General features: G+C 44.2%; 1 protein-coding gene across 1 annotated transcript in view; it reads left to right on the top strand.

The window, feature by feature from the left end:
- GPM6A (glycoprotein M6A) overlaps positions 1-21,789 on the top strand; it is a 571,936-nt gene that overhangs the window by 71,786 nt on the left and 478,361 nt on the right. The gene's annotated exons all lie outside the window — the stretch shown is intronic.

Below are 21,789 nucleotides of genomic sequence, written 5' to 3'. Positions count from 1 at the left end.
CATTCACTCCATAGAGGTGGCCTTTATGGAAGAGTGGGCAGAAAAAAGCCTTTACTTAAACACAAAAATTGTAAGGCTCATTTTTTTGCGTTTGCCAAATGACAAGTGGGAGACTCCCAAAATGTATGAAGGAAGGTGCTGTGGTCAAATGAGACCAAAATTTTACTTTTTGGCCACCAAGGTAAATGCTGTGTCTAGCGCCAAAACCAACACAGCTCATCACCCGAAGAATACCATGAAACATGGTGGTGACAGCATCATGCTGTGGGGATATTTTTCAGCAGCCAGGTCAGGCAAAATGGTGTGAATTGAGGAGAAGATGGATGGTGTGAAATACAGGGATATTCATAAGTAAAAATTGTTTTCGGTCTGTCAATGATTTGAGACTGGGACGAAGGTTCACCTTCCAACAAGACAATGACCCAAAGCATACTGCTAAAGCAACACTCCAGTCGTTTAAGAAGAAACGTGCACATGTTTTGCAGTAGCCTAATTAAAGCCCAGACATTAATCCAATTGAGAATCTGTGGTCAAATATGAATGTTGCTGTTCACCAGAGGAAGCCAGCTAACTTGAAGGAGCTGCAGCAGTTTTGCCTTGAGGAATGGGGAAAATTCCCATTGGCAAGATGTAGAAAGCTCATGGACACTCAGTGCCGTATTTAGAGTTTATGCTGCCCTACGCACTTTTCATGCTGCCTCCCCCATGTGTAGTATGACTAATGCAGACACCGTCGGCAGGGACTTAGGCTACTTTCACATCAGTGATTTTTACCATTTGCGGAAGATCCGGCAGTTTTTCTGCATCTGCCACATAAAGCATCACATATGGCAACACTGCTTTCGGCTTCATTCATTCTTGCGGACATGTGCGGCACTTGCAGTTTTGCCGCGATCCGGTAAATGCGGTACTTGCAGCAACGGGAAAAAAAATGCTGCTAGCAGTGTTTTTTTGGCTCATCGTAAGTGCAAATCTGCAAGTGCTGCACATGTTCGCAAGTCCCATAGGGAATGAGTAAAGGGTCCATATCTATGTAAATGCCCATGTAACTCTTTCAAAGACAATTCATATTTTCCATTCTGTTTGAATCCTTAAATTTCCAGGACTCCCTGGACAGGCACTGATCTATGCCAACATATGTCCACCGACTGTTTTTTAACGGATCTGTCATCAGTGACCAGAGATAGGACTGGGAGGAGCTATACCTTGCTTCTGGGCATGCTCAGTACAGCAAAACAGATCTGTTTCTTTCACGGATCTGTACGAATCCGTCTCCATAGACATCCATGTTAGTTGACTTAGACAGCTACGGATCCGTGTCTGTCCGTTTGTGTAGGCGTTTTTTAAGGCAGCCCAAAACCGGAGCAGTCTCCGATTCTGGGTGCATGAACAAAACTGGCACAAATAGATCAATTACAAAACTGACACACATGGATGGCCATATAGGACTAATCCATACCCATAGGGATACATGGGAGGCCAAAAATGATCCGTGGCTATCCGTTTTAACCCCTTAATCCCATATGACGTAGTATCCCGTCAGGTTGACCTGGGTCCTAATTCCCAGTGACTGGATAGTACGTCATATGTGATCGGCCGCACTCACGGGGGGAGCGCTGCCGATCGCTGCCGGGTGTCAGCTGACTATCGCAGCTGACATCTGGCACTATGTGCCAGGAGCGGTCACGGACCGCTCCCGGTACATTAACCCCCGGCACACCGCGATCAAACATGATTGCAGTGTTCCGGGGGCATAGGGAAGCATCGCGCAGGGAGGAGGCTCCCTGCGTGCTTCCCTGAGACGATCGGTACAAGGCGATATGCTCACCTTGTTTCGAGCGTCTCCTCCCTGCAGGCCCCGGATCCAAAATGGCCACGGGGCTACTTCCGGGTCCTGCAGGGACTACTTCCGGGTCCAGAGCAGGCGCTGTAAGCAAGGAGCAGGGCACGCCAGATCGCTGATCTGACACAATGCTCTGCAAAGTGTCAGATCAGCGATCTGTCACTACACAGTGATGTCCCCCCTGGGACAAAGTAAAAAAAAGTTACAAAAATTTTTTTTAGATGTGTAAAATAAATTTTAAAAAAATTCCTAAATAAAGAAAAAAAAATATTGTTCCCATAAATATATTTCTTTATCTAAATAAAAAAAACAATAAACGTACACATATTTAGTATCACCGCGTCCGTAACGACCCGACCCATAAAACTGTCCCACTATTTAACTCCTTCAGTGAACAGCGTAAAAAAAGAAAAAAAAGGAGGCAAAAAACAACGCTTTATTATCATACCGCCGAACAAAAAGTGGAATAACACGCGTTCAAAAAGACATCTATATATATAATTGTCTAAGGGTTTTTCCGTCTGTCTGTCTGTCTGACTGTCCTGGAAATCCCGCATCTCTGATTGGTCGAGGCGACGATGATGTCAAAAAGGTTGCCTCGACCAATCAGCGACGGGCACAGTCTGCCGCGAATTCGCCTCGACCAATCAGCGACGGGCACAGTATCGACGTAGCTGTCATAGTGGTTGCCATGGCGACGATGATGGCATAAAGGTTGCCTCGACCAATCAGCGACGGGCACAGTCTGCCGCGAATTCTGGAATCATCATTGTCCATATACTACGGGGACATGCATATTCTAGAATACCCTATGCGTTAGAATCGGGCCACAATCTAGTATATAAATAACCTTGGTACCGATGAAAACATCATCTTGTCCCGCAAAAAAACTATCTGCCATACAGCATCATCAGTGAAAAAATAAAAAAGTTACAGTCCTTAGAATAAAGCGATGCAAAAATAATTATTTTTTCTATAAAATAGTTTGTATTGTATAAAAAGCGCCAAAACATTAAAAAATGATGTAAATGAGGTATCGCTGTAATCATACTGACCCGAAGAATAAAACTGCTTTATCCATTTTACCAAACGCAGAACGGTATAAACGGCCCCCCCCCAAAAAAAAATTTCATGAACTGCTGTTTTTTGGTCATTCTGCCTCACAAAAATCGGAATAAAAAGCGATCAAAAAATGTCACATGTCACATGTCAAGGTAACTACATTACCTTCATTCCCCGGGGTTTTACAGGCACGAGCACAGCTGCATTAGCAGAGCTCCTGCTTGTAAAATAATTTACAAAATAGGCGCATCTTCCAGAAATTGTCCGATCCGTTTTGCTCAACCCTACTCAGGACAAATTGGACAACAACTATTTGGGTCCAATTTGTCTTGTTACCCTTGGGAAAATAAAAGTTTTGGGGGCTAAAAAAAAATGTAATTTTTATTTTCACGACTCTGCGTTATAAACTGTAGTGAAACACTTTGGGGTTCAAAGCTGACAAAACACATCTAGATAAGTTCCTTAGGGGGTCTAGTTTTCAAAATGGTGTCACTTGTGGGGTGTTTCTACTGTTTAGGTGCATCAGGGGCTCTGCAAATGCATCGTGATGCCTGCAGACCAATCCATCTAAGTCTGCATTGCAAATGGTACTCCTTCCCTTCCGAGCTCTGCCATGTGCCTAAACGGTGGTTTCCCTTCACATATGGGGTATCAGCGTACCCAGGACAAATTGGACAACAACATTTGGGGTCCAATTTCTCTTGTTACCCTTGGGAAAATAAAATTTGGGGGGCTAAAAAAACATTTTTGTGGGAAAAAATGATTTTTTATTTTCATGGCTCTGCGTTAAAAACTGTAGTGAAACACTTGGGGGTTCAAAGTTCTCACAACACATCTAGATAAGTTCCTTGGGGGTCTAGTTTCCAAAATAGTGTCACTTCTGGGGGGTTTCTACTGTTTAGGTGCATCAGGGGCTTTGCAAATGCAACGTGACGCCTACAGACCAATCCATCTAAGTCTGTATTCCAAATGGCGCTCCTTCCCTTCTGAGCTCTCCCATGCGCACAAACGGTGGTTCCCCCCCAAATATGGGGTATCAGCGTACTCCGGACAAATTGCATAACAACTATTGAGGTCGAATTTCTCCTGTTACACTTGGAAAAATACAAAACTGGGAGCTAAAATATGATTTTTGTGAGAAAAATAATAATTTTTATTTTCACGGCTCTGCATTATAAACTGTAGTGAAACACTTGGGGGTTCAAAGCTGTCAAAACACAGCTAGATAAGTTCCTTAGGGGGTCTACTTTCCAAAATGGTGTCTCTTGTGGGGGGTTTCAATGTTTAGGCACATCAGGGGCTCTCCAAACGCAATATGGCGTCCCATCTCAATTCCAGTCAATTTTGCATTAAAAAGTCAAACGGCGCTTCTTCCCTTCCGAGCTCTGCCGTGCGCCCAAACAGTGGTTTACCCCCACGTGTGGGGTATTGGCAAACTCAGAACAAATGGCACAACAATTTTTGGGGTCCAATTTCTTCTCTTACCCTTGGGAAAATAAAAAATTGGGGGCGAAAAGATCATATTTGAGAGAAAATATGATTTTTTTATTTTTACGGCTCTGCATTATAAACTTCTGTGAAGCACTTGGTGGGTTAAAGTGCTCACCACTTATCTAGATAAGTTCCTTAGGGGGTCTACTTTCCAAAATGGTGTCATTTGTGGGGGTTTCAATGTTTAGGCACATCAGGGGCTCTCTGTCACGGAGTTACCGCGACAGAGCAATACCAGAAGACCACGGTGTCTGACGGCTTCTGCTTCATCGCTGAGAAGAAGCACTTCTCCTGTGTATTAAAAGGTGTTTTGTTTTCTTTCAACAGGACAGGGGTTAATAGGCCATGTGGAAATTCCTGCTTTCAGCTGTGCTCGGTTAGTCACTCCTTTCTCCTATAAAAGCTAGGCTTTCTGATCAGATCCTTGTCTGAAATAGCACTTGCTTGATTGACCTGGAGTAGTGAGGAGCTGGTGTTTGGAGAGCTGGAGCAATTTATTGTGCGACAGTTGTATGGTTTGTACGCTTGGAATATTCCTCATCCTTACCTGCTTTATTTACCCTCCCCGTCCTACACACCCTGGTGGATACCTTTGTTATTTGTGAGAGCATATTTTGTGTGAGTGGAATTTTCTTTTTACCCTTGTCTTTGTTCCCCTGTTTGTCGGGTTGGTGTACTGTTGTACACTGTAGCTCCTCTCTTCCCCGGGTGGGGGAGGGGGACAGACACAGGGCAGCAGTCAGGAGACAGGGCGAGGGCGTCATCCTCGTCATCTGAGGTATCCCGGGGAACAGGGCGAGTTAGGGCGCCCCCTAGAGCTAGGGCCAGGAAAGGTGCCCCTGGTCCCAGTTTACTCACCAGTCCAATCGTGACATTATTTCAGACCCAAAAGCATTTTCTGATCCGTAATGGATCCAATCGCAGCACTGACATGGCAGTTGCAGCAGCTCAGTCTGGAGGTGGCGGATTTACGCACGGTGGTTTCACAGCACTCTGTTACGTCTGGTGTGGGGATCTCACTTTCCAAACAAACCATTGTGGAGCCCAAGGTCGCGCTGCCAGACAGGTTCTCTGGAGGGCGGGACAAGTTTGTTGTGTTCCGGGAGGCCTGCAAACTTTATTTCCGGCTGCGTCCGGTATCCTCTGGTACGGAGGAGCAACGGGTGGGGATTGTTATCTCGCTCCTACAGGGGGACCCGCAAGCATGGGCATTCTCTCTTCCATCTGACTCACAGTCACTTCAGTCAGTTGAGGGCTTCTTCCAGGCTTTGGACTTAGTGTATGATGACCCTGATCGTGTCTCCTTGGATGAGTTGTCTCTGCACCAACTTCAGCAAGAAAACCGTCAGGCAGAGGAATACTGCTCCGAGTTCCGACGGTGGGCCACTGACACTAGGTGGAATGACCCAGCCCTCCGTAGTCAGTTCTGTGAGGGTCTCTCCGTAAGAGTAAAGGATGCTTTAGCTCTCTATGAGACTCCGGATTCCCTTGAGGCGGCCATGTCTCTGGCGATCCGGGTTCATCGCCGTCTTCGCCAGAGGCATAGGGAGATACCTCTGGGGGCAGGAGGTCCAAGTTTAAGCGTTACCAGTTCTGATAATACTGTGGAACCCATGCAAGTGGGTGCAACATCTCAACCTAGCAAACTTGCATTAATTCAATGTAAGGGGGAGTGTGTTTTTGTTGTGGCAAGAAAGTTCATTTTGTGAGCACATGTCCTACCCATCACTTGTTTAAACAACCGCCGGAGAACTAGAGAGCCCGGGTTGCGGGGAGGTAGGCAACTCGGGTGTACTCATAACCTCCGTGGGAAAGACTTGTTTTTTCCTTCCAGCTATGCTATATGTGGGTGAAAATAAGGTTGATGTGTCCGCTTTCTTGGACAGTGGGGCGGGGTTTAATTTGGTCGATGCAGGGTTCGTCCGGACCAAGGCCTTGTCTCACAAACCTTGTCCAGACCTATACCCATAATAGCTATTAACTCCGGTCCTCTAAGGGTACTTCACGCAGGTAGTCCATGACTTACGACTACAGGTAGGGGCCATACACTCTGAGGTGTTAAAATGTTTTGTGCTTGAGGGCCTGCTCTCACCTGTGGTACTGGGACTTCCTTGGCTCGCTCTGCACAATCCAGTAATTGATTGGCAGACACAGGAAGTGGTAAAATGGAGTACATACTGTCAAGTACACTGTTTGGGTACCCGGTTGGCAAGGGTGGATACCCAGTCTGTGCCCCATAACCTGTCAGACTTCGTGGATGTGTTTTCTGAGCAGGGGAGCCAAGAGCTTCCCCCACATCGTCCTTATGATTGTGCCATCAATCTGGTTCCTGGTGCCAAGCTGCCCAAGAGCAGACTCTATAATATCTCAGGTCCAGAAAGGCAGGCCATGAAGGACTATATTACAGAAAGTCTGGCTAAGGGCCATATCCGACCTTCCTCTTCACCCCTTGCTGCAGGGTTCTTTATCGTAAAGAAGAAGGATGGCGGGTTACGTCCTTGCCTGGATTTCCGGGAACTTAATGCTATCATGGTCCGTGATCCGTATCCGCTACCTCTTATACCTGACCTTTTTAATCAAATTTTTGGGGCAAAATGGTTCTCTAAAATGGATCTCAAGTGGGCGTACAATCTCATCCGCATTAAGGAGGGTGATGAGTGGAAGACTGCATTCAATACATCAGAAGGACACTACGAGAATCTAGTGATGCCTTTTGGGTTGACGAACGCGCCCGCCGTCTTCCAGCACTTTATTAATGACATCTTTAGTCACCTTGTAGGCAGGTTTGTTGTTATCTACCTGAATGACATTCTTGTGTACTCATCTGACCTTGAGTCACACCAGCAACATGTCAAACAAATCCTACAGATACTTCGTGACAATAAATTGTATGTCAAACCTGAAAAGTGCATGTTCTCGGTGGAGGAGATCCCTTTCCTTGGATATGTAATATCTGCCACCGGTTTTCACATGGATCTGGCGAAAGTCCGGGTGATATTGGAATGGGATCGTCCTGAGGATTTGAAGGCCTTACAAAGGTTTTTGGGTTTTGCCAATTACTACCGTAAATTCATAAAGAACTTTTCAGTAGTAGCTAAACCACTCACTGATATGACTAAAAAAGGGACGGACTTCTCCAAGTGGTCCAGTCCTGCCAGGATGCATTTGACACTTTGAAAGGGTGTTTTGCTTCTGCACCGATTCTTATTCAGCCTGATGTCACTCAGCCATTCATTGTGGAGGTGGGAGTGGGGGCTGTATTATCGCAAGGTGCGTCTCCTGATAAATGGCAACCATGCGCTTACTTCTCTAAAAAACTGTCGCCAGCTGAGAGAAACTATGATATTGGTAATAGGGAACTCTTAGCTATCAAATGGGCATTTGAGGAGTGGCGTCATTTTTTGGAAGGAGCGGTTCACCCTGTGACGGTGATCACTGACCATATGAATTCGGTTTATTTGGAGTCGGCAAAACGTCTTACACCTCGTCAGGCAAGATGGGCGTTGTTCTTTACCATATTTAACTTTTTTTGTTACTTTTAGGCCGGGAAGCAAAAATGTTAAGGCAGATGCTTTGTCCCGTTGTTTTCCTGGGGGAGGCGATAAGTGCAAACCGGTACCTATTCTACAAAAAGGGGTAGTAATGGCGTCCATATGCTCCAATCTTGAAAGAGAGGTTGCGGATGCTCAGGGGGACACCCCTGCTATCTGTCCTCTTGGTAAACTATTTGTACCAGTCAATCTCCGTCTTAGAATCCTCAGTGAACATCATGATACGGTGCTGGCTGGACATCCAGGGATTAAGGCTACCACGGATCTACTTACTCGGCATTTTTGGTGGCCAGGTGCGTTTAAGTATGTTCAGGAATATGTCGCCACCTGCAATATTTGTGCGCGTTCTAAGACTTCACATACTCGTCCGTCAGCGGCTCTCCTACCTTTGGAGATTCCCAGCAGACCTTGGACTCATTTATCGGTCAATTTTATTATGGATCTACCTGTGTCCGCAGGGAACACTGTAATTCTGGTGGTAACATAGTAACATAGTAACATAGTTAGTAAGGCCGAAAAAAGACATTTGTCCATCCAGTTCAGCCTATATTCCATCATAATAAATCCCCAGATCTACGTCCTTCTACAGAACCTAATAATTGTATGATACAATATTGTTCTGCTCCAGGAAGACATCAAGGCCTCTCTTGAACCCCTCGACTGAGTTCGCCATCACCACCTCCTCAGGCAAGCAATTCCAGATAATCACTGCCCTAACAGTAAAGAATCCTCTTCTACGTTGGTGGAAAAACCTTCTCTCCTCCAGACGCAAAGAATTCCCCCTTGTGCCCGTCACCTTCCTTGGTATAAACAGATCCTCATCAAGATATTTGTATTGTCCCCTTATATACTTATACATGGTTATTAGATCGCCCCTCAGTCGTCTTTTTTCTAGACTAAATAATCCTAATTTCGCTAATCTATCTGGGTATTGTAGTTCTCCCATCCCCTTTATTAATTTTGTTGCCCTCCTTTGTACTCTCTCTAGTTCCATTATATCCTTCCTGAGCACCGGTGCCCAAAACTGGACACAGTACTCCATGTTCGGTCTAACTAGGGATTTGTACAGGGGCAGTATAATGCTCTCATCATGTGTATCCAGGCCTCTTTTAATGCACCCCATGATCCTGTTTGCCTTGGCAGCTGCTGCCTGGCACTGGCTGCTCCAGGTAAGTTTATCATTAACTAGGATCCCCAAGTCCTTCTCCCTGTCAGATTTAGCCAGTGGTTTCCCATTCAGTGTGTAATGGTGATATTGATTCCTTCTTCCCATGTGTATAACCTTACATTTATCATTGTTAAACCTCATCTGCCACCTTTCAGCCCAAGTTTCCAACTTATCCAGATCCATCTGTAGCAGAATACTATCTTCTCTTGTATTAACTGCTTTACATAGTTTTGTATCATCTGCAAATATCGATATTTTACTGTGTAAACCTTCTACCAGATCATTAATGAATATGTTGAAGAGAACAGGTCCCAATACCGACCCCTGCGGTACCCCACTGGTCACAGCGACCCAGTTAGAGACTATACCATTTATAACCACCCTCTGCTTTCTATCACTAAGCCAGTTACTAACCCATTTACACACATTTTCCCCCAGACCAAGCATTCTCATTTTGTGTACCAACCTCTTGTGCGGCACGGTATCAAACGCTTTGGAAAAATCGAGATATACCACGTCCAATGACTCACCGTGGTCCAGCCTATAGCTTAACTCTTCATAAAAACTGATTAGATTGGTTTGACAGGAGCGATTTCTCATAAACCCATGCTGATATGGAGTTAAACAGTTATTCTCATTGAGATAATCCAGAATAACATCCCTCCGAAACCCTTCAAATATTTTACCAACAATAGAGGTTAGACTTACTGGCCTATAATTTCCAGGTTCACTTTTAGAGCCCTTTTTAAATATTGGCACCACATTTGCTATGCGCCAGTCCTGCGGAACAGACCCCGTCGCTATAGAGTCCCTAAAAATAAGAAATAATGGTTTATCTATTACATTACTTAGTTCTCTTAGTACTCGTGGGTGTATGCCATCCGGACCCAGAGATTTATCTATTTTGATCTTATTTAGCCAGTTTCGCACCTCTTCTTGGGTTAGATTGGTGACCCTTAATATAGGGTTTTCATTGTTTCTTGGGATTTCACCTAGCATTTCATTTTCCACCGTGAATACTGTGGAGAAGAAGGTGTTTAATATGTTAGCTTTTTCCTCGTCATCTACAACCATTCTTTCCTCACTATTTTTTAAGGCGCCTACATTTTCAGTTTTTATTCTTTTACTATTGATATAGTTGAAGAACAGTTTGGGATTAGTTTTACTCTCCTTAGCAATGTGCTTCTCTGTTTCCTTTTTGGCAGCTTTAATTAGTTTTTTAGATAAAGTATTTTTCTCCCTATAGTTTTTTAGAGCTTCAATGGTGCCATCCTGCTTTAGTAGTGCAAATGCTTTCTTTTTACTGTTAATTGCCTGTCTTACTTCTTTGTTTAGCCACATTGGGTTTTTCCTATTTCTAGTCCTTTTATTCCCACAAGGTATAAACCGCTTACACTGCCTATTTAGGATGTTCTTAAACATTTCCCATTTATTATCTGTATTCTTATTTCTGAGGATATTGTCCCAGTCTACCAGATTAAGGGCATCTCTAAGCTGGTCAAACTTTGCCTTCCTAAAGTTCAGTGTTTTTGTGACTCCCTGACAAGTCCCCCTAGTGAAAGACAGGTGAAACTGTACAATATTGTGGTCGCTATTTCCTAGATGCCCGACCACCTGCAGATTTGTTATTCTAATTTTCATAGTCCTATTTCAGACAGGCTGAAGACACTTCAAATATCAGTGACAACCATATTCCCAGGTGAAGGCAATAGCTACCCAGGAAAAACGAAGTGCAGAGGAAAAAAGGTGTAATTAAAATTAAGTTTATTAACATATAATAAAAAACATATTAGTTACATCTACTGTGTAAAGGGAAGGGAAGACAGGGGGAATATATGCCACCAGACAAACACTGGGGAGACGAACCTATTCTGACCCCTGTATAATTAGAGCCCCAAATGATAATGTAAATGTACATCCAGTACATGCAGACAAAGAGCACAGTATGGCACAGAGATGATCTCCACACTAAGGATATGGGTGTTATATGACCATGGACGGGTAACACTCCAAGCAAAACAACACATGAGAGTCCTAAGTTTAAATCCAGTAGAGCAGAAAATGCTAACAGACTGGAAGGTGGATTCAAAGTGAAGGAATGTAAAAGGAAAAGTTCCTATTAGGGAATAAGTGATAGCAAGGAGATCTAAACGGCTGGTCACACAATTGTTTACCTGTATGGAGGTGCACAGCAGTGCAGGGGCACAGATGGCGAGCAGTAGGCACGGATCCCCGGGCGCCCGACAAGCGCTGTTTCGCCTTAGCTTCTTCTATTGGGGGCGAGGACGATAGAAGAAGCTAAGGCGAAACAGCGCTTGTCGGGCGCCCGGGGATCCGTGCCTACTGCTCGCCATCTGTGCCCCTGCACTGCTGTGCACCTCCATACAGGTAAACAATTGTGTGACCAGCCGTTTAGATCTCCTTGCTATCACTTATTCCCTAATAGGAACTTTTCCTTTTACATTCCTTCACTTTGAATCCACCTTCCAGTCTGTTAGCATTTTCTGCTCTACTGGATTTAAACTTAGGACTCTCATGTGTTGTTTTGCTTGGAGTGTTACCCGTCCATGGTCATATAACACCCATATCCTTAGTGTGGAGATCATCTCTGTGCCATACTGTGCTCTTTGTCTGCATGTACTGGATGTACATTTACATTATCATTTGGGGCTCTAATTATACAGGGGTCAGAATAGGTTCGTCTCCCCAGTGTTTGTCTGGTGGCATATATTCCCCCTGTCTTCCCTTCCCTTTACACAGTAGATGTAACTAATATGTTTTTTATTATATGTTAATAAACTTAATTTTAATTACACCTTTTTTCCTCTGCACTTCGTTTTTCCTGGGTAGCTATTGCCTTCACCTGGGAATATAGATTTGTTATTCTGTCAGGTCTATTAGATAGTATTAGGTCTAAAAGTGCTGCTCCTCTGGTTGGATTCTGCACCAATTGTGAAAGATAATTTTTCTTGGTTATTAGCAGAAACCTGTTGCCTTTATGGGTTTCACAGGTTTCTGTATCCCAGTTAATATCCGGGTAGTTAAAGTCCCCCATAACCAGGACCTCATTATGGGTTGCAGTTGGCAGGTTCAGTAAAATGTCTCATTTTACTGCTTTGCCTAATGCCAAAACTCTGGCGCAAATCTTCGTCAGGGAAATAATAAGACTGCATGGGATTCCTACGGATATTGTTTCTGATCGGGGGGTGCAGTTTATCTCCAAATTTTGGAGGGCGTTTTGCACCCGTCTGGGGATCCATTTGTCTTTTTCTTCGGCGTTTCACCCACAGTCTAGCGGGCAGACTGAAAGGGTTAATCAGAATTTGGAGACATATCTTAGATGTTTTGTATCTGAGAATCAGGAGGACTGGGTGACCTACTTACCATTGGCCGAATTTGCAGTTAATAATCGCTGTCAGGAATCAAGTGGTAAGTCCCCATTTTTGGGGGCATATAGGTTCCATCCACAGTTTAGATCCTTCAATGGTGATCGCCCTTCTGGTTTACTGGAGAAGGAACGTTTCTCTTCTTCTATTTCTACGATTTGGCAGGGGGTGATTAATAATTTGCAAAAGATGGACTCCAAATATAAGAGTGTGGCTGATCGGAGACATTTGGTGGGTCCGGACCTGAGTGTTGGTGACTTGGTGTGGCTGTCCTCAAGGAACATTAACCCCTTCATGACCTTGGGATTTTTCATTTTTCCGTGTTCGTTTTTCACTCCCCTCCTTCCCAGAGGCATAACTTTTTATTTTTCCGTCAATTTGGCCATGTGAGGGCTTATTTTTTGTGGGATGAGTTGTACTTTTGAACGACATCATTGGTTTTCGCATGTCGTGTACTAGAAAACGGGAAAAAAATTCCAAGTGCGGTGAAATTGCAAACAAAGTGCAATCCCACACTTGTTTTTTGTTTGGCTTTTTTGCTAGGTTCACTAAATGCTAAAACTGACCTGACATTATGATTCTCCAGGTTAGTACAAGTTCATAGACACCTAACATGACTAGGTTATTTGTTACCTAAGTGGTGAAAAAAAATTCCAAACTTTGCTAAAAAAAAAAAAAAATTGTGCCATTTTCCGATACTCGTACCATCTCCATTTGTCATGATCTGGGGTCGGTTGAGGGCTTATTTTTTGCGTGCTGAGATGACGTTTTTAATGATAGCATTTTGGTGCAGATATGTTCTTTTGATCGCCCGTTATTGCATTTTAATGCAATGTCGCGGTGACCAAAAAAATGTAATTCTGGCGTTTTGCATTTTTTTCTCGCTACGCCGTTTAGTGATCAGGTTAATGCTTTTTTTATTTGATAGATCGGGCGATTCTGAGTGCGGTGATACCAAATATGTGTAGATTAGATTTTTTTTTAATTCATTTATGTTGATTGGGGCGAAAGGGGGGTGATTTAAACTTTTATATTTTTTTTATTTTTTTCACATTTTTTTTACTTTTGCCATGCTTCAATAGCCTCCATGGGAAGCTGGCATAGCACGATCGGCTCTGCTACATAGCAGCGATCATCAGATCGCTGCTATGTAGCAGAATTGCAGGTGTGCTGTGAGCACCGACCACAGGGTGGCGCTCACAGCTGCCGGGGTTCAGTAACCATAGAGGTCTCAAGGACCTCTATGGTTACTATTCTGAAGCATCGCCGACCTCCAATTATGTGACGGGGGTCGGCGATGCAATCATTTCCGGCCGCCCGGCCATTAGCGGTAGTTAAATGCCGCTGTCTGCGTTTGACAGCAGCATTTAACTAGTTAATAGGTGCGGGCAGATCGTGATTCTGCCCGCGCCTATTACGGGCACATGTCAGGTGTTCAAAACAGCTGACATGTCCCGGCTTTGATGCGGGCTTACCGCAGAGCCCTGCATCAAAGCAGGGGATCTGACCTCGGACGTACTATCCCGTCCGAGTTCAGAAAGGGGTTAAGCTAAAGGTTCCATCTTGGAAATTGGGTCCCAGGTTTATTGGTCCCTATAAGATCCTAGCCGTCGTCAATCCGGTAGCATTCCGCCTTGCTCTGCCACCTACTTTTAAAATCCACAATGTGTTTCACCGTTCTCTTCTCAAGAAGTACGTGGCATCTGCAGGATCTTCACCTCTGCCACCTTCTCCTGTCATTGTCGATGGTAATCTGGAGTTCCAGATAGCCAAGGTTTTAGATTCTCATCTGGTTCGTTGGTCACTTCAATACATGGTACATTGGAAGGGGTACGGTCCAGAGGAGAGAATGTCGGTTCCAGCTTCCGAAGTTCATGCAACCAGACTGGTTCGGGCCTTTCATGCGGCCCACCCAGATAAACCAGGTCCTGAGGTTCCGGAGGTCCCTCATAGAAGGGGGGTACTGTCACGGAGTTACCGCGACAGAGCAATACCAGAAGACCACGGTGTCTGACGGCTTCTGCTTCATCGCTGAGAAGAAGCATTTCTCCTGTGTATTAAAGGTGTTTTGTTTTCTTTCAGCAGGACAGGGGTTAGTAGGCCATGTGGAAATTCCTGCTTTCAGCTGTGCTCAGTTAGCCACTCCTTTCTCCTATAAAAGCTAGGCTTTCTGATCAGATCCTTGTCTGAAATAGCACTTGCTTGATAGACCTGGAGTAGTGAGGAGCTGGTGTTTGGAGAGCTGGAGGAATTTATTGTGCGACAGTTGTATGGTTTGTACGCTTGGAATATTCCTCATCCTTACCTGCTTTATTTACCCTCCCCATCCTACACACCCTGGTGGATACCTTTGTTATTTGTGAGAGCATATTTTGTGTGAGTGCAGTTTTCTTTTTACCCTTGTCTTTGTTCCCCTGTTTGTCGGGTTGGTGTACTGTTGTACACTGTAGCGCCTCTCTTCCCCGGGTGGGGGAGGGAGACAGACGCAGGGCAGCAGTCAGGAGACAGGGCAAGGGCGGAGGCCCCGGCATCCTCGCCATCTGAGGTATCCCGGGGAACAGGGCGAGTTAGTGTGCCCCCTAGAGCTAGGGCCAGGAAAGGTGCCCCTGGTCCCAGTTTACTCGCCAGTCCAATTGTGACACTCTCCAAACGCAACATGGCGTCCTATCTCAATTCCAGTCAATTTTGCATTGAAAAGTCAAATGGCGCTCGTTCCCTTCCGAGCTCTGCCATGCGCCCAAACAGTGGTTTACCCCCACATGTGGGGTATCAGCATACTCAGAACAAATGGAACAACAACGTTTGGGGTCCAATTTCTTCTCTTACCCATGGGAAAATAAAACAAATTGGAGCTGAAGTAAATTTTTTGTGAAAAAATGTTAAATGTTAAATTTTTTTTAAACATTCCAAAAATTCCTGTAAAACACCTGAAGGGTTAATAAACTTCTTGAATGTGATTTTGAGCACCTTGAGAAATTGCTTGTCAACTTTTAACCCTTATAACTCCCTATAAAAAAAAAATTTTGGTTCTAAAATTGTGCTGATGTAAGTGGCCTTTTAGACTGGAAACACACGGTGTGAGATGCACGCGAGATACTTGTACGAGTCTTACATGACTCCCCTGGGACGGTTGCAGGAGGAAGCACGTCAGCTGTATGTGTTTCTATGCAGCTGAAGCACTCACGTCCAGAGAGCCTGCAGCTGTCCCGTGTGAAACATGCGAGTATCTCGCATGCCTCTCAGTCCGTGTTTCCAGCCTTAATGCTGCAAAATCAACAAATGACCATTGGAACATAGTGTATATGTATGGTAAAATAGCTGTCATTATTCCATGAGGCGCTGCAACTCTTTTCGTCAACTGATCACTGCTGTTGTCAATATTGATGGCCTATTATAAGGATAGGATATCAATATTAAATCATCAAATAAATAAATTAAAAACATGTTTAGGGCATATGATGTGCAAAGAAAGAGCTAATACACAATGCTGCCAGCAAAAATATTCTTGTATAGCTATTATGGCAACACAGTGCCTCAGTAGTTAGCACTGTATATGGTGGCTTAAGTTAGTGCTTTGCACTGTATATAGTGGCTCAGTAGTCACCACAACAGCTTTGTAGCACTGGGGTCTGGGGTTCAAATCCCAACAAGGATGACATCTGCAGAGTTTCTATGTTCTCCCTGTGTTTGTGGGTTTTCTACCACACTCAAAATACCTACTAATAGGATGTTTACATTGTGAGCCCCAATGGGGACAGTGTTGATGATGCATGTAAAGTGCTGTGGAGTTAATAGCATAATATCAATGAATAAATAGTCTTCTTAATATTATGTCACAATACCAGGATCTGAGGATCTTCTGTTTCGAGGTCAAGAGGTCTCTGATGCGATGTTGCTGCCTGTCTCATCGTCTTTCTCTTTTGACACTGCAGTGTGGTGGACAAGAGAGCATTAACTGGTTAACAACAAGAAGTATGGTGTTTGTGTAACATAGTAACATAGTAACATAGTTAGTAAGGCCGAAAAAAGACATTTGTCCATCCAGTTCAGCCTATATTCCATCATAATAAATCCCCAGATCTACGTCCTTCTACAGAACCTAATAATTGTATGATACAATATTGTTCTGCTCCAGGAAGACATCCAGGCCTCTCTTGAACCCCTCGACTGAGTTCACCATCACCACCTCCTCAGGCAAGCAATTCCAGATTCTCACTGCCCTAACAGTAAAGAATCCTCTTCTATGTTGGTGGAAAAACCTTCTCTCCTCCAGACGCAAAGAATGCCCCCTTGTGCCCGTCACCTTCCTTGGTATAAACAGATCCTCAGCGAGATATTTGTATTGTCCCCTTATATACTTATACATGGTTATTAGATCGCCCCTCAGTCGTCTTTTTTCTAGACTAAATAATTCTAATTTCGCTAATCTATCTGGGTATTGTAGTTCTCCCATCCCCTTTATTAATTTTGTTGCCCTCCTTTGTACTCTCTCTAGTTCCATTATATCCTTCATGAGCACCGGTGCCCAAAACTGGACACAGTACTCCATGTGCGGTCTAACTAGGGATTTGTACAGAGGCAGTATAATGCTCTCATCATGTGTATCCAGACCTCTTTTAATGCACCCCATGATCCTGTTTGCCTTGGCAGCTGCTGCCTGGCACTGGCTGCTCCAGGTAAGTTTATCATTAACTAGGATCCCCAAGTCCTTCTCCCTGTCAGATTTACCCAGTGGTTTCCCATTCAGTGTGTAATGGTGATATTGATTCCTTCTTCCCATGTGTATAACCTTACATTTATCATTGTTAAACCTCATCTGCCACCTTTCAGCCCAAGTTTCCAACTTATCCAGATCCATCTGTGTACTAACTGAACTATAAACTCTCCCCATACCATGTCCAGCAGACACTGTAAGATTACTATATGGACTTTATCATTCTATTACTGATACTGTATAATAGCCACATATGATGCTCCATACTGTATAATGGCCACACAGTGCTCCATACTGTATAAAGGCAAAACATGATGCTCCATACTGTATAATGACCGCACATGATGCTCAATACTGTATAATAGCCACATATGATGCTCCATACTGTATAAAGGCAACACATGATGCTCCATACTGTATAAAGGCAACACATGATGCTCCATACTGTATAATGGCCACACATGATGCTCAATACTGTATTATAGCCACACATGATGCTCCATACTGTATAATGGCCACACCTGATGCTCAATACTGTATAATGGCCACACATGATGCTCAATACTGTATAATAGCTACACATGATGCTCCATACTGTATAATGGCCACACATGATGCTCAATACTGTATAATGGCCACACATGATGCTCAATACTGTATAAAAGCTACACATGATGTTCAATACTGTATAATAGCCACACATGATGATCAATACTGTATAATGACCACACATGATGCTACATACTGTATAATGGCCACCCATGATGCTCCATACTGTATAATGGCCACACAGTGCTCCATACTGTATAACGGCCACACAGTGCTCCATACTGTATAATGGCCAGTGCCACACATGATGCTCCATACTGTATAATGGCCAGTGCCACACATGATGCTCCATAGTGTATAATGGCCACACATGATGCTCAATACTGTATAATGGCTCCACATGATGCTCCATACTGTATATTAGCCACACATGATGCTCAATACTGTATAATAGCCACACATGATGCTCAATACTGTATAATAGCCACACATGATGCTACATACTGTATAATGGCCACCCATGATGCTCCATACTGTATAATGGCCACACAGTGCTCCATACTGTATAACGGCCACACAGTGCTCCATACTGTATAATGGCCAGTGCCACACATGATGCTCCATACTGTATAATGGCCAGTGCCACACATGATGCTCCATAGTGTATAATGGCCACACATGATGCTCAATACTGTATAATGGCTCCACATGATGCTCCATACTGTATATTAGCCACACATGATGCTCAATACTGTATAATAGCCACACATGTTGCTCAATACTGTATAATAGCCACACATGATGCTCAATACTGTATAATAGCCACACATGATGCTCAATACTGTATAATAGCCACACATGATGCTCAATACTGTATAATTACCACACATGATGCTACATACTGTATAATGGCCACACAGTGCTCCATACTGTATAATGGCCACACAGTGCTCCATACTGTATAATGGCCAGTGCCACACATGATGCTCCATACTGTATAATGGCCAGTGCCACACATGATGCTCCATAGTGTATAATGGCCACACATGATGCTCAATACTGTATAATGGCTCCACATGATGCTCCATACTGTATAATAGCCACACATGGTGCTCCATACTGTATAATGACCACACATGATGCTCCATACTGTATAATGGCCACACAGTGCTGCATACTGTATAATGGCCACACATGATGCTCCATGCATACTGTATAATGGCTCACCCCCCTCACATCCTGTGTGCATGGCTCATCTCCCCCCGTATGCATGGCTCGTCGGCTCCCTGCTCCCATCATGCATGGCTCATCTCTCCCCCCTCCCTGTATGCATGGCTCATCTCCCCCCTCCCATTCTGTATGCATGGCTCATCTCCCCCTCCTCCCTGTATGCATGGCTCATCGGCTCCCTGCTCCCATCATGCATGGCTCATCTCTCCCCCTCCCTGTATGCATGGCTCATCTCCCTCCTCCCATCCTGAATGCATGGCTCTTCTCCCCCTCCTCCCTGTATGTATGGCTCATCTCACCCCCATATGCATGGCTCGTCGGCTTCCTGCTCCCATCATGCATGGCTCATCACTCCCCCCTCCCTGTATGCATGGCTCATCTCCCTCCTCCCATCCTGAATGCATGGCTCTTCTCCCCCTCCTCCCTGTATGCATGGCTCATCTCCCCCTCCTCCCTGTATGCATGGCTCATGGGCTCCCCGCTCCCATCATGCATGACTCATCTCTCTCGACTCCACCCTCCTGTATGCATGGCTCATCTCCCCCTCCCTGTATGCATGGGTGGCTCAGTCATCTCCCCCTTACCTGTATGCATGGCTTATCTCCCCCTCCCTGTATGCATGGGTGGCTCTGGCTCATCTCTCCCCCTGTATGCATGGCTCATCAGCTCCCATCTTGCAGGGCTCATCTCTCCCCCCTGGCCCCCTCCATGCATGACTCATCTGCTCCCCGCTGCTCCCATCTTGCAGGTTCATCTCTCCCCCCTGGCCCCCTCCATGCATGGCTCATCTGCTCCCCGCCGCTCCCATCTTGCAGGGCTCATCTCTCCCCCCCAGACCCCCTCCATGCATGGCTCATCTGCTCCCCGCCGCTCCCACCTTGCAGGGCTCATCTCTCCTCCCTGGGCCCCTCCATGCATGGCTCATTGGATCCCCGCCGCTCCCATCTTGTATGGCTCAGTTCCCCGTCCTCCTTCATCCTCCCCGTCCTCCCTGGCTGTCATACAGTCATACTCACCTTTTCCACATCGCCCGCGCAGAACGGAATCCTACACCTCTGTCCCGGCGGCCGGCGCAGCACCTTCTGCCTGCGTGAGCGGTCAGTGCAGGTGCCGGGGAAGTTAATGAATGCAGAGGAGGCGGCGCCCGGTGCACGGAGGGGCTGAAGGATGGCTGGGAGGTGTTTGTGTCCAGGGGGAAAAGACATGCCCTCCGGACAGACTACAGGTATGAGGGGCAAATTATAAAAATTAATATTTCAGTGTTGGAAGGGACCCCAAACAATAGAGCCACCTTGACAGAATGCAGCATTAGTGCTGCACAAGTTGGCTCTTTTAGTTAAAAATGCCTGGGGGGGGGGGTGACAGGTTCCCTTTAAATATAATGGGTTCCTTTGGGTTTACATAATTTTCAATAGAATCTGTGACAGCATCTCTAGCGAAGATATAAAGAAGCCTTACTGAAGGGCATCGTAATTGGTGAAAAAATGAGACAATATATTTAAAGGCATGCCATCTGGTTTTAGAATCGTGGGTAAATGTGAGGGACAGGATATGATTTCTACACCTATAAACACAGACAATTCTACTAATGCAGTCTACGGACTGTTCACAATTCCTCACCTGCCATATATTTACTGAATCCATTGAAATCTCAACAGTATTATGGCATAAATATAAACGGATCCCTTGCTGAAAACCACCATGCACAACAGAAGAAATTTTATGTGTGTTCTCATCATCTTGGCTCTGTGATGTTTTTCGGAGCCTGCCCACTCACAGAATAAATTGCTAGGCTGAGGAAATGCAGGAAAGATACTGAGGCTTTCATGTACTGTACAGCCAGACAAGTCGGGGAAGATGCTTTCCTTTCAAATAAATATTAGAACTGGCAACAGTCTCCGTTCTATCACCCATTGCTTATAACGTTAAATTATTCTAAGATAATCTGAGAAATAAATATATCTTTCTTTCAACATATATAATGTAATGAAATTAGTAGAGGGCCATGGAAATAGTCAGAGGCAAAAAAAAAATGTTTTCAGAAAGCAGTAATGCCGCGGTCTCATTCTCATGTTTAGATGACAGTGTCAGAAACCACATGGCAATCTATATTTATCTACCTATCTATTATACTATTATTTATCTATCTACTTATCTATTATCCTATGAATTATCTATACACATATCTATGTACCAATCTATTATCCCATTATTTATCTATCTACTTATCTATTATCCTATCAATTATCTATACACATATCTATCTACCTATCTATTATCCCATTTTTATCTCTCTACATATCTATTATCCTATTAAATATCTATACACATACAGTACAGACCAAAAGTTTGGACACACCTTCTCATTTAAAGATTTTTCTGTATTTTCATGACTATGAAAATTGTACATTCACACTGAAGGCATCAAAACTATGAATTAACACATGTGGAATTATATACTTATCAAAAAAGTGTGAAACAACTGAAATTATGTCTTATATTCTAGGTTCTTCAAAGTAGTCACCTTTTGCTTTGATGACTGCTTTGCACATTCTTGGCATTCTCTTGAATTAATTATCTATACACATATCTATCTACCTATCTATTATCCCATTATTTATCTATCAACGTATCTGTTATCCCATTATTTATCTATCTACCTATCTATTATCCCATTATTTATCTATCCACCTATCTATTATCCATTTAGCTGAATATTATCTATTATTTATCTATCTTCTTCAAAAAATTCTACTTTTCTTACTAGCTCTTTTACATTGACTGACTTCTTATCT

Source organism: Ranitomeya imitator, chromosome 1 (genome assembly GCF_032444005.1).
Source record: "Ranitomeya imitator isolate aRanImi1 chromosome 1, aRanImi1.pri, whole genome shotgun sequence".
In the NCBI taxonomy this organism is placed as follows: Eukaryota; Metazoa; Chordata; class Amphibia; order Anura; family Dendrobatidae; genus Ranitomeya; species Ranitomeya imitator.
The sequence above is the reverse complement of the archived record's forward strand: the minus strand, read 5'-3'. Positions and strand labels throughout refer to the sequence as shown.